The sequence below is a fragment of the Rhipicephalus sanguineus genome, chromosome 1 (genome assembly GCF_013339695.2).
Source record: "Rhipicephalus sanguineus isolate Rsan-2018 chromosome 1, BIME_Rsan_1.4, whole genome shotgun sequence".
NCBI classification, from domain to species: domain Eukaryota; kingdom Metazoa; phylum Arthropoda; class Arachnida; order Ixodida; family Ixodidae; genus Rhipicephalus; species Rhipicephalus sanguineus.
The window spans coordinates 6,647,461-6,660,591 of record NC_051176.1 but is presented as its reverse complement, the minus strand read 5'-3'; the positions used below and the strand labels follow the sequence as shown (position 1 = coordinate 6,660,591).

Below are 13,131 nucleotides of genomic sequence, written 5' to 3'. Positions count from 1 at the left end.
ATGATCTGTCACATTTCATGCATGAGCATCACTTGGATAGTTCAAACTTTATCCTTCTAGGGGACTTCAATGTTACCGGCCTTCACTGGCCTTTACTTACGTATTCCGCCTCTAGTGCCCCTGTCTGTAGGGATCTAGTTACATTTTCCTTGTCACATATCCTAATACAATTCATAAAAATACTCGGCAGAACTCCATTCTTGATTTAGTGTTTGTTAGTAAGTCTTGCTCATTTAGGTGCCACATACGAAATCTTAGAAGGTATCTCTGATCATAATGCAGTCATCGTGCACGTTAACTGTCCCATTCGACACGAACGTTTCAGTTATACCACATATCACGATTTTACTAAGGCTGATGATACGTCTATTATTGATGCCCTGGCAGATAACTTTCCTCATTTTGTGTTGCTCAGTACCGAGCGTCATGTTGATGTGCTTGTTGATTACTTTGAGTCGCTAGTGAAGTCATGCATCGCTCGCCACGTTCCACTGAAAACAAAAAAGATAAACAATAAACTTCCTTGGATTAACCGTGATATCTTGCACCTACCAGGACGTGTTAGCAGGCTGCGTAAAACTAAACAATCTAATCTCGATGCTCGCGTCTCTTTTGAAAAAGCTAAGAACTTCGAACTATTACGAAATATGCTAAAGATTTCTATTTTTCAGTGCAACTTTGTCAATTATGAAAATCAAATCCTCGAAAGTTGTGGACGTCAGTATCGCCTAGTACGACTGGCAGTACCTGTTTTAAAATTAACGACGCAGGGTCGTTGTCATTTCGAATGCTTTCAACTCATACTTCCAATCTGTTTTCACCCTCGATAACCATGCAGTTCCTGAGTTTAGGTATGTTGCTGAGACTAATAAACTAGAAAATATCGCAATAAGTTGTGATGGTGTCTTAAACCTTATGCTGAAACTTGATACTAAAAAATGTACCGGTTCCGATGGCATTCCTAATTCTTTTCTTTCACGATACGCTATATAGACAGAACAATACCTTACCTTAATTTTTCATAAGTCCTTGGACTCTTGCGTAGTAACACGCTCTTGGAAGTCTGCCAAATACTTCCCTTGCATAAATCAGGCGATAAACGACTTCTTTCTAATTACGGACCATTATCTCTTACACCTTATTCTTGCAAGATGTTAGAACACATCATACACAAACATATAACGGAATTCCTTGATTCTAACAATATCCTATCATCAGCTCGACATGGTTTCCGTCGCGGTTATAGTTCTGTAACACAATTCGTCGATTTCATGCATCGCGTTGCTTATAACTTAGACCTAGGTAACCAAATAGATGCCATTTTCATTGATTTCTCCAAAGCTTTTGATTCCATCATTTATTCTAAACTGTTGTTAAAACTAAACGTCATCCTTGATAACTCTCCCATTGTTTCTTGGATAGCCAGTTTTCTTCATTCGCGCTCACAGTTTGTTTCTTTCAGCTCGACAGATCCATCTCCCATTGACGTCACCTCCGGTGTTCCTCAGGGATCCGTTTTAGGGCCTTTATTATTTTTGCTTCTCATTAATGATTTACCTCATAGCATCTGATCTAAAATAAGACTTTATGCAGATGATTGCGTCCTCTGTGAAACTATCGATTCCATTGACGACCATTACCATCTGGCGCAATCACTCACGTCTTTTAGCAACTGGTGTGACATGTGGCAAATGAACGTTAACTGCACTAAAACAGTCGTAATGTCTTTTACCAATCGGAATAACCCCTTCTCTTTTGACTATTTTCTAGGTGGCACCCAGCTCAATAGAGTTTCACAGTACATATATTTAGGAGTAATTCTAACCAAACACCATTCATGGACTAGCAACATTGATCATGTATGCCGTAGAGCGCTAAAAAAATTAGGTTATTTGCGCCGCACCTTACCTAACGCCCCTCGAGATACTAAACTGCTTTTATATAAATGATTCATTCGCCCTGTTCTCGAATATGCATCCGTAGTCTGGTTCCCTTACAAACACTATGAAATAAGCTCGCTAGATAACACTCAGCAAAAATCTATCCGTTTCATTTTTCATAACTATAGCCGCAACTTCTCCCCGACCACAGCCATTCAATCATTAAACATTCCATCACAACTCTCGCGATACCAAAACGAAGCTTCAAAATTTTAATACGGAATGATAAACTCCTCCTCCGGCCTTTGTGACGGTAACCTCATCACATTTACTGATGAAAGTTGTACCCGCTGTTCCCACACTTTGAATGTAACACCTTTCTTTGCTCGTACTAATACCTCTAAATACAGTGTTTTTCCGCGTGCAGTAGAACCGTGGAATTCCCTGCCTGGTAGCATTCGCTCCTTACCACTAAAAGACTTCATAGTTGCAGTCGATGAACATCTCACTAACGTGTAATCAACTTCGTATTCACTTTTGCTTTGTTACGTGTTTACTTGCTTTACAAGTTGTATTATTTGTTTGTATTTCTTTCTCTGTTGCCTAGTATTATATAACGTCCCATTCCTGCTATAGCCTTAAATAGGGCTGCAGCATGTATAAATAAATAAATAAATAAATAAATAAATAAATAAATAAATAAATAAATAAATAAATAAATAAATAGGAGAGGTGATACACCGAAACTCACGACGCCGGTTGTCATTGCCATGTCACGGCACACTTAAAGATTCACTTCTTCGACCCCGGTAGAGTTAAGCTGACGGACAGTTCTCTTCTTTCTGGGGAGTCAAGATCCAATTTGTGCAAAAGAGACAAATTAGAAACCAGCGCCCGGTGAGTGCCAGTCACGCAATTATTTTATACTTAGACATTTCAGGAATAACCTAGAATCACTATTTCACTGGAAGTGCAAGGGCCGATAGCGATATCTGTAGGAGATAAGAAAAAACGCCACGACAAAATCGGTCGAATGGGCTGTACAACGCGAGTCCGCCTTGCGCGAGTGCCAGCCATGGCACTTCCATCGACATAGAAGAGCGACATAGGTGTTCATCATTAGGGGGTGGCGGGTTTATCCGCAGCGCCCCCCTTGTTTCGACGAGTCCGAAAATAAGCTTTGCAATGGTCGCAAAAATGAAAACGAAGCAATGGTCGCCTTTGGCCCTCTTCTACTCAGGGGGAAGCGAACAGTTCTTCTTCGGCCTCCATTATCGTGAGAAGCCTGCACAGTGACGGGACAGGTGCGACTGCCCGAAGAAGTGCTGTGGCCACTGCTCGCGTTCGGTGTCTCGCTCGCGGTGTTTTCATCCCGTCTCCATCGTATTCTCCCACTTCCGCTAGGAGTAACAGGCGCTGCCAGTTTCGACGAACGAAATGAGGCGCCGCTGGCGGCGCGTGGCCGCTGCCCCGGAACGTCGGGTCAGTGAGCCAAAGCCGAGAAACCGTAACCGAGAGAGAAGGAAGTGAGCGCCGCATGGGTGGAGAAAACAGTGGCGTATACAATGCACGCGAGCCCATCCGCAGGTGCCAATTATTCACCCCGCTCTTTTCCCAGCATTTCTTTTACGGCGGCCAGAAACCTGACACAGCTGCCCTGTCCCGCCCTACACAGCGCAAGGCGGCGAAACGCGGAAGAGCGCTGTCATTGCCGGCACGTTTGTCTTGCATTCTCACAAATAGACCTTTTTCAAGCACACGAGTGCCACCAACGGGCGCGCAAGCGCTCATGGGATATATGTGTACGCCGCAGCAGCCGCCACGACGAGCGCGCGGGCCTCGCGCTGTAGCTTTCCGCTTGCGCCGTGCCAGGACTTCTTGGACACAGTAAATTTGGCAAGGTGCAACATGTTACTGCGCAATTCAGTCACCAACTTCAGTGTTAGCTGCTACGGCGTCTCGAGGATTTCCATCTGTCCCACTTTTGGACCAGTTGAGCGGCTCAGAAGCGTCACCTTTTATTTTTATTTTTATTTGGCGCCAGTGCGCCTTACGGCATAAATGAAAAAAAAAAGAACGAAAAAACTCGGTTGCCTATGAAGTGCAGGAGCGATCTGTGATTTGCGGATGCATTTGGAATCAACGTCCACCGACACTGTCGACGAGTACAGTGTGAGGTTCTGATATTTAACGAGTACCCTAGAAATTCATTGCGTCGCTCGCACCATATATGTAACGAACGATAAGTGCCTATACTAACCTTCGTTGGTGCTATAACTACAGGTTGGACTAATACTTAAAGCGAAAATCACAGCATATCCACCGAGTGAATGATGATGAGTGGGCGAAGCTGCGGAGGTTCATCGGTAAACCGTGAATCTTCCGTGAATTCTGCCCAGTACATCTTCACCGACGTGAGATCAGGCGCGTTTATACTAAAGGTTCGATGAGTCATCACGACTTGCGGCTCACTTTAATTTTACATGTACGCTGTGAATTTTCAATGTTTAGAAAACCATTGCTTTAGAAAACATCTGGCGTCTTTCGTTAAGCAGCTGGCGTCTTTTTGTTTTGCTTTAGAAACATCTGGCGTTCTTGCGTTTTCCTTTTACAAAACATCTGACGTCTTTCGTTGGTTTATTTTATCAATCAACGGCGTTTTGAACAAAATTTTTATTGTTTAATCACGCACAGGAGAAATCTCACCAGGCACTACCTTGGAGGTAAAGAATGGCTGCTAATGGGAATGAGAGACAGAAGAAGTCGTCTTTTAGCTAACGCTGCTAATTTTTTATTGTTCAACAACGCACAGGAAAAATCTCCCACCGGCACCACCTTGGAGGTCAAAGCGTAAGACTGGTTACGCACGACGACTACGACTACGAGAGACGAACGGGTGCCGCCTTAAGGAGCTTCGCCCCTAAAAAGAAAGGAGCAGTACAAGGAAGGAAATGCACAAAGCAGCGCTCACACACAACTGAAAGTTTATTGCACGCGTGAAAAAAGGCATATATACAAAAATAGGAGCGCGTCGCGCGTGTCATAAAGAGGCACAAAAAGTTAAACGACCAAGCCGCGTGCTTGTAGTCGATCGATAAAGTTGAATTCCTTGTCTTGTAACGACTGAAAAGGTTGACTGACACAAAGTGTGGCGTTATTTGTGACATGATATGCCTCCGAAATTTCTCGCGTTGTCTGATTAGGTTGATGGTACAAAATTACTGTGCTTTCGAAGATGGAATTACATTTTCATGACTGACATAGTGATGCGAGATGAGACGGCTCCATTCAATTAACTTCGATGCTCGCTGAGGCGCGTATTAATACATCGACCAGTCTGGCCAATGTACATGTGGACAGCAAGAAAGAGAAATTTGCGGTTAACACTTACACAATTTACAAAACAATTGGCATGCCTCTGACCGCATTTTTCTTTGCCCACCGCACGCCCCTGCGACCTTAAAGCTTATTTGGGGCGGCAAACACAACCTTCATCCCCACAGGCCATGCGACTTCTTATACATATGTGGAATAACTGCCATATTTCTGGTTTCTTCATTATTTACGGACGGATGACGTCCGTGTTAATCTTTCTTTGCCACGCGAACAGATTTTCGCAAACCGATACAACGATACGCAGGATATCCCGCCTCATTGATCACTTTGCAGCTGAAAACTACTGCTCATCTGATGTGCGCAAGTTTTTTTCCATTGCCGTGCGTAATCATGACATCACAATTCCTCGTTTAACAATATTCGAATGTGCCGACGCGAAATTAAACACCGATTTCGCTGAACGTGGGCTATACTGTCCGCAAACATGATCCGCAGTGAAACATAAAGGCATGTATCAGGAAGCTGCAAATTATCAGAGCAAGGCATCTCGCAAGTGAATTCTAGTACCATCTCTTTTTCTTTAAACGCGTTTAGAATGTGCTCACTTCTTTCTACAGCGCGTGACTTGTCAATTAAAACCAAATAATCATCTGTACACCTGAACACTGTAACACCTGTCTACACTGTGGTTAAACCCGATCATGAGCCGCTAAGGCATTAAATGCCATAGCGGCTGGTGAACAAGTAATCATTGAATAAATACGAATTCGGTGTTCCAGCTCACATTGCTCACGATAGCACGTTTTGGCTGCATGTATCGGCACTTGATAACTCGCATGCCGCTTAACTGCTACATCCGGTATACATCCGCTCGGTAATATTTACACTGGCTGCATCATTCCTTTCGCATTTCATGCGTAGAGATACATGCAGGTGAGTTTAGACATATGTAGTATTTAGGATTTAATAATAGTCAACCAGCGGCAACGCTTCTTTTTTTTTCGTTTGGTGCTCCTACGGCGCCAACGAGCAGCGAGCGACGGAACAACCGGCGGGCTCGCCGTAGACACTTTTTCCATAGTGCTTCGCGCGCCCGCAGGGGGTTCTGGGATTGCTTGAAAAAAGTCTATTCCCACTCGCATCAAATGCACTGGTACGCGTCTTGAAGCGGGCGGGGCATTAACGGGAAGCTGTATAAAAAGGGGGCGGAGCGGATTCCCTGACACTAGACGGCCGGTCCCATGCTGGAATCCTAGCTTACGGTGTCGGTTGTCTTCCCATAGGAATACACGCGGTGTAGACGAACTCATGGGGCACTCGTGCGCACTAGTATCTACACCACCCCTTTCTACCAGCGAAGCTGTTAGTCAGACCATAAAGGCAACAGTGGTGTTTAAGAAAGCTACCATCATCATAAACGGGTATGTGACACAGAATTTGGTCAAATGCCACTACTCACCGGTCCGGCGTGGCCTGTTATAACCCTAATGGGTGACAGAACAAGTACAGAGAGAGAAAAAGAGAGAAAGAAACATAGAGAGAGAAAGAAGAATATAAAGAAAGAGAGGAATTATCGCTCAAAAAGATTCTTCACGAGGCGGAATGCTCACCCGCGTACCCTCGATCCGAAAGCGAGCGTCCTAACCACTCATCTGTCGAGGCACGCTTGCGCAGCATGGCATAGCCTTGTATAGTATAGTGCAGCAAGGGAAGTGAGGAGGAGAGAAAGAATGAGGGGAGAGAGTAAAGCGTAACACAGAAAGAGTCAGGGACAGAGAAATGTAGAGAGAGAGAAAGACAGAATATAGTAGCGTACGTATTGAAGAGGGGGAACACAAACACTCGTTTATTGTAGGCGTACTTGTGCCCAGATGACTAGGTGCAAAATCAAGGAGTCTGCTATAGCGTTCCACACACAAAAGTGTCCAATCGACGAACGCACTTCTTCTCAAGGCTCGCAGGTCAACCCACTGTCTCGTGACCGTGCGCGAGAGGCACGTGTTGCGCGGCCACAAGAAGCGCGAGCAGGCGCGAGGCTTTGCGGACGCTAACCCAGCGGCCCGCATCTCTGCGGCATTATCCCCCTCCGAAACACCCATCGTCCCGATGTGCGATGGAGGGAAGTAGACAAGGAGGGAGGTTTTCATTGTCTCTCGTAATAGGGCTTCATGCGCACTACGTGTACGACCTCCGCAGTGTTTTGCCGTTTTGAGCACTCGTGTCCATCGGGGATGACTTGGTGGATTAGGTCACTAAGTCGTCGGAGAACCTTATATGGACCAATGTACCGACGGAGGAGCTTTTCTGATAGCCCGCGGCGTCTTATTGGTGTCCATATCCACACTTTATCGCCTGGATGGTACTGAAATTCTCTGCGGCGCAGGTTGTAGTAGCTTGCGCCCTTGCGTTGTTGTAGAATTACTAGGTGTCGTGCCAACTGGCGCGCTTCTTCAGCTCTTTGTAGAATGTCATCAACTTCGGATGGCTCGTAATTGTCGTTATCTACTTGTAACGTGGCGTCGAGTGTCTAGTGACAGTGCGGCCGTAGACCAGCTGAAATGGTGGGACGCGGGCAATCTCCTGTAGGGCCGTATTGTAGGCGAAAGTTGCGTATGGCAGGATTTCGTCCCACGTCTTACGCTTATTGTCAACGTACATCGATAGCATGTCAGTAATGGTGCAGTTTAGGCGTTCCGTCAACCCGTTCGTTTGTAGGTGGTATGCAGTGCTTTTCCTATGACTGGTGTTACTCATCATCATCAAGGACTGCATGAGCGCAGATGTGAATGCTGCTCCTCGATCAGTAATCACAGCCACTGGGGCGCCATGTCGAAGAACTATATTTTTAACGAAAAACTCGCTCAAGGCAGCTGTTTTCAGCATACCGTGTCAAGTAGTCTTTCGCGACGACGATCCACCTCTTCCCTGATGACGACATTGGAAACGGTCCGAGGAGGTCCGTTCCCACTTGTTGAAATGGCGTGTTAGGAGGGTCTATGGGCTGGAGAAGGCCAGCCATCTTGAGGGTGGTGCTTCGCGCCTTTGACATTCGCGACATGTCTTCACGTAATGATGCACAGACGCAAACAACTTGGGCTAGTAGTATTTTTGGTGAATTCAAGCGATTGTTCGGCTGACGCCCAAGTCCCCCCCCCCCCCCGACGGTTCATCATGACAGGCTTCTAAGATTTCAGGCTTCATGGCTGACGGCACAACGAGTAGGAACTTCTCCTTGTTGTGCTCAAAGTTCCTCTTGTAGAGTGCATTAGCTCGGAGGCAGAATGAGGATAATACTCTCTTAAATATGCGTGGAACTTGGACATCAAGCCCTTCGAGATGCTTTATCAATTGGAGCAGTTCTGTGTCAGCCCGTTGATGCTCGGCGATTTCTGAGGCTTCCTTTACACAAAAAAATAGGAAGTCCTCTTCTTCTGAAGGAGCAAAGTCGAGTGGAGAGCGTGACAAGCAATCAGAATCGTTGTGTTTTCTGCCAGATCTATATACAACGGTAATGTCGCATTCTTGGAGCCTCAGGCTCCATCTCGCAAGTCGTCCGGACGGGTCCTTTAAGCATGCCAGCCAACAAAGTGAGTGGGGGTCGCTGACGGCCAGGAACGGCCTGCCGTAGAGGGATGGCCTGAACTTGCTGATAGCCCATATGACTGTCAAGCACTCTTTTTCTGTCGCGGAGTAATTTCTCTCAGGTTTTGAGAGGGTGCGGCTGGCATACGCTATCACTTTCTCTGCTCCATTTTGCCACTGAACGAGGACTGCGCCGATGCCAAGATTGCTTGCATTTGTATGGACTTCCGTGTCGGCGCTCTCGTCGAAGTGGGCGAGGATAGGCGGGGCTTGCAAACGTTGCTTTATTCACTGAAAGCCATCTCTTGCTCAGCATGCCAAACGAATGGTGCCTCCTCTTTCATGGGTATTGTTAGAGGTTCGGCAATTTTTGAGAAATTTTCCATAAATCGCCTATAGTAAGCGCATAAACCCAAAAATCGACGCACCTCCTTCTTGTCTCTCGGCTTTGGAAATCGTGCGACGGCCGCAGTCTTGTGGGGTTCGGGCCAACACCTTCAGCGCTTATTACATGACCCAGGAAACGAAGCTTCTCAAATCCTAACTGGCATTTTTTGCCGTTTAATCATCAAGCCAGCGGAGTCAATGGCCTGAAGTACTAAACGTGGTCTCTCTATGTGCTGATGAACGTTGCCGAAAATACCACTACGTCGTCCAGGTAGACTGAACAAGACTGCCATTTGAGGCCCGAGAGGACACTGTCCATCATGCGCTGGAATGTAGCTGGCGCACAACAAAGGCCGAATGAACCTCATACCGGCCGTCCAGGATTACTAAATCACGGTCTCTTTCATCCACTTCAATTTGCCAATACCCGCTTTTTAAATCCAATGACGAAAAATAGAAAAGCGGCGCACAAAAAGACGGAGACAAAGAAGAGAACCACACACAGCCTCCGTCTTTTTGTGCGCCGCTTTTCTTTAACTATGAATATACACCAACTCGCCCAACTTTCTATTCTGTTACGAAAAATAGCTTGTGTTCAGTAGACGATCCAATGTATCATCGATTCGAGGCAAGGGGCATACATCCCGTTTGGTCACGCTGTTCAGTTTGTGGTAGTCGACACAGAATCTCAACGTGTTGTCCTTCTTCCTCACAAGAATTACCGGCGATGCCCATGGGCTTTTAGAAGGCTGAATGACATCGTCCTCCACCATCTCTTGCACTTAACCCTTTATGATCTCTCGTTCTTTCGGAGATACTCGATACGGGTGTTGGTATACTGGCCTTGTTGTTTCGTCTGTTATTATTCTGTGCTTAACAATCTGGGTGCGCCAAACTTTTGACGAGGTGGAGAAACATCCTGCAAGATCTCCTATCAGGTCTTGTATGATTTCCTTCTCGGCTGGCGATAGATTTTGGCTGATTGCAACTGTTCCTCCGACATCATGCACAATTTCCGAAGCAGGTGGTCCTGCTGCCAGGCTACTTAAATCTGTCACAGCTGCAAAATTGTATAGAAATGCGATGGCAGTGTTCTTTTCAACATGCTGAATTTCATTTGCGAAATTTGTGAGCAATACATTGGCACAGCCACCAGGTAACTGAATAATGCCCCGAGCTATGCAGTAAACTCCGGCTCCTTCTAGTCTATGGCCGGCTTCGTCGAGAAAAAAACGCACCGTTCGCCAGCAGAAAATCCATCCCGAGTATTACGTCCATCGAGCATTCTAGAAGTACGACGAAATCAACGACGTAAATAGAACCTTGAATTCCGATCCTTGAGGTACATCTTCCCAGAGGTGTAATGAGATGGCCCCCAGCCGTACGTATTGGTGGCCCACTACAAGGCGTCAATACTTTAAGTCCTTTGCGATAGCATAGCTTATGGCCGAATAATCGGCACCTGTGTCGACTAAAACGTTCAAATCACACCCGTCTACGGTAACGCGCAAGTCTGAAGAATATTTTCTTTACGTATCTTAGTCGTCGTATTCTGCTCGTCGCTGCTGCCGCTGGGGCCTTGACGGAGGATCTTCGCTTTGTCGGACATCAGCGGCCTTGCCTCCCCGGGTCGCTGGCTTCAGTTTTCCTGACGGGGACTCATTGAACGGCGCCTTGTTGAGCTTGAAGGTGGTGCACTTGAACGCCGAGGGCTTTGCGATCGATAACGAGCAGGCGCTAGTGACCTTAGCTTGTGCTGCACACTAGCAGCTGGGAATTGATGCCTTGACAAGTAATCCTCGATTTCGACGGGTTTTTCAATATTTCGGGGGCATGGCGCATTTACAGAAAACCCGCGGAGACCTACTCTTCGATATGGGCACCTTCGGTAAAGGTGTCCAGCTTCTCCGCAATGAAAACAGAGTGGCGTCCTGTCTGGTGTGCGCCACACGTCGCTTTTTCTTGGCCTCAGGTCGCCTAGAAACTATTAGCCTCTTGAAGCCGATGGACGGCCACCGGCGGCTCATAACGGTGTAATAGTTGCGCAGAAAAAGACGAAGACAAGAAAGCGAACACCACAAGCCGTATTGACGCCGTATTGAAGAGAGGAAACACAAACACTCGTTTATTGTAGGCGAACTTGTGCCCAGATAACTAGGTGCGAAATGAAGGAGTCCGCTACAGCGTTCCAAGCATAAAAGTGTCCGTTCCACGAACGCACTTCTTCGCAAGGCTCGCAGGTCAACCCACTGTCTCGTGACCGTGCGCGAGAGGCACGTGTTGCGCGGCCACAAGAAGCGCGAGCAGGCGCGAGGCTTTGCGGACGCTAACCCAGCGGCCCGCTGGCTTTCTGGTAGAGAAGACTTATTAGAGAGACGAATACGCCCGTCCTCGTTTTTTCGTCATGTCATACCAACTAGACCAAGCCGCTACCCTTCTAAGTTATTAGAGAGTTTGAGAATTGGTGCCCCAAGAAGCTTGGGGACCCAAGAAGCTTGCGAGCCGCCAGGGCGCATGCGCAGAACCTAAGCCACTCTTGGGCTCTTGTTGACCCGAGACGGAAAAATTGAAAACTAGCGTGGGGCCTCAAGGCGTCTTGGGTCACTGCAGCGCAAAGGCACAGACGCAGCGCGGGCCACGGAGCAGTATGGCCCGCGTCTCGGATGATTTTAAGTTTCGTCACGCGTGGCGCTCCGTGCGCTTGACCCAACGCAGCCTGCGTTGGCCCAATTCTCAAACTCTGCTCATCATCCGAACGCAAGAGCAGGCTGCTCAACGCAGCTTGGGGGCCCAGCGTCTTGGGTCCTCAATTCTCAAACTCTCTATTGTCGGGTGCTTCTGCGGCAATATCAACGAAAGAAAGAGAAAATATGATCGAAAGAAAGAGGAAGCAAGCATCGCTACCAGAAACCGCCCCAGCTGACCAAGCCGCACATGTGCGGTACACTCTTAAAAAAATGAGAGTCAAAATAGAGTCACGTCTACTTGACTCTCTTTGTGGCAGCCGATGACCACCTTTTTTCTTAAGGGGAGTCACAAATCTCTGGTCGGCGCTCCTGAGTGAAATAGATGACTCTCTTGCTCCAAGGAAGTCAGTTATGGTTCTGCATATACAGAATGTTGTTTTTTTTTAAAGAGAAAGCTTCACTGGCTGCGAGCAAGATACAATTCGCTGCCTAGGAGTGTTAGTCGGCGCTAACACTCCTAGGTTTAAATGCACATATATACCCTATAAAGTGGACGGGGGGATGACCGCCGCCGTAGCTCAGTGGTAGAGCATCGGACGCCTTATTCGAAGGTCGCAGGCTCGGTCCCTGCCGGCGGCAGGTTGCCTTTTCGTCCACTTTACTTTCTTCGCATTTATATCCCAATTATTATAAATAACACCCCCTATACTTTCCTCGGCATTATTGTCTGTTAGTTCTTATTAATACAAGTAAACAGGGTTCTTAAAAAATTGAATCTTTTGCCCTCCAAGCGAAACATTGACAGTTATGACAACGTTTGATAATGGCAGCGCTGACAAATTTACGATTGCTTGCACGTTTGCAAGCGAGGTTTGTAGATTCGTGCGACAGCATGTATTGCAGAAAACATACGCTTACTAGTGAAATGAGCGTGCATGGCGTTGCACGCACAGGCGATCGGGAACACGTCTAACTCGACGGCCGTGGAAACATGTGCCGCAAAGCTGGCATGATAACAGCGCAGACCGGTTGTCAAGGCGACGCTTTACCGCGTCTTCTAAACAGCGACATCACTACCAGAATTATAGCGTGCGTGGTCATCATATCTGCCCGCCATGCTAAACTATATCTGCACGATAATTCCCGCCATCCACCAAAGCGCTCAGCAAACGTTGAGCACTAGGCACACACACACGGCCTCACCGCGCTCTCCCTAGCCCCTTGAGCAGGGGATACACGCTCACCTGCGCCCCCTCCCA

The 13,131-nt window shown here is 47.1% G+C and overlaps 1 non-coding gene across 1 annotated transcript; it reads left to right on the top strand.

The window, feature by feature from the left end:
• The first annotated feature begins 12,439 nt into the window (after positions 1-12,439).
• Trnar-ccu (transfer RNA arginine (anticodon CCU)) lies at positions 12,440-12,511 on the top strand. The gene has a single exon. It is a non-coding gene; the product is annotated as a tRNA-Arg (tRNA).
• The last annotated feature ends 620 nt before the right edge of the window (positions 12,512-13,131 follow it).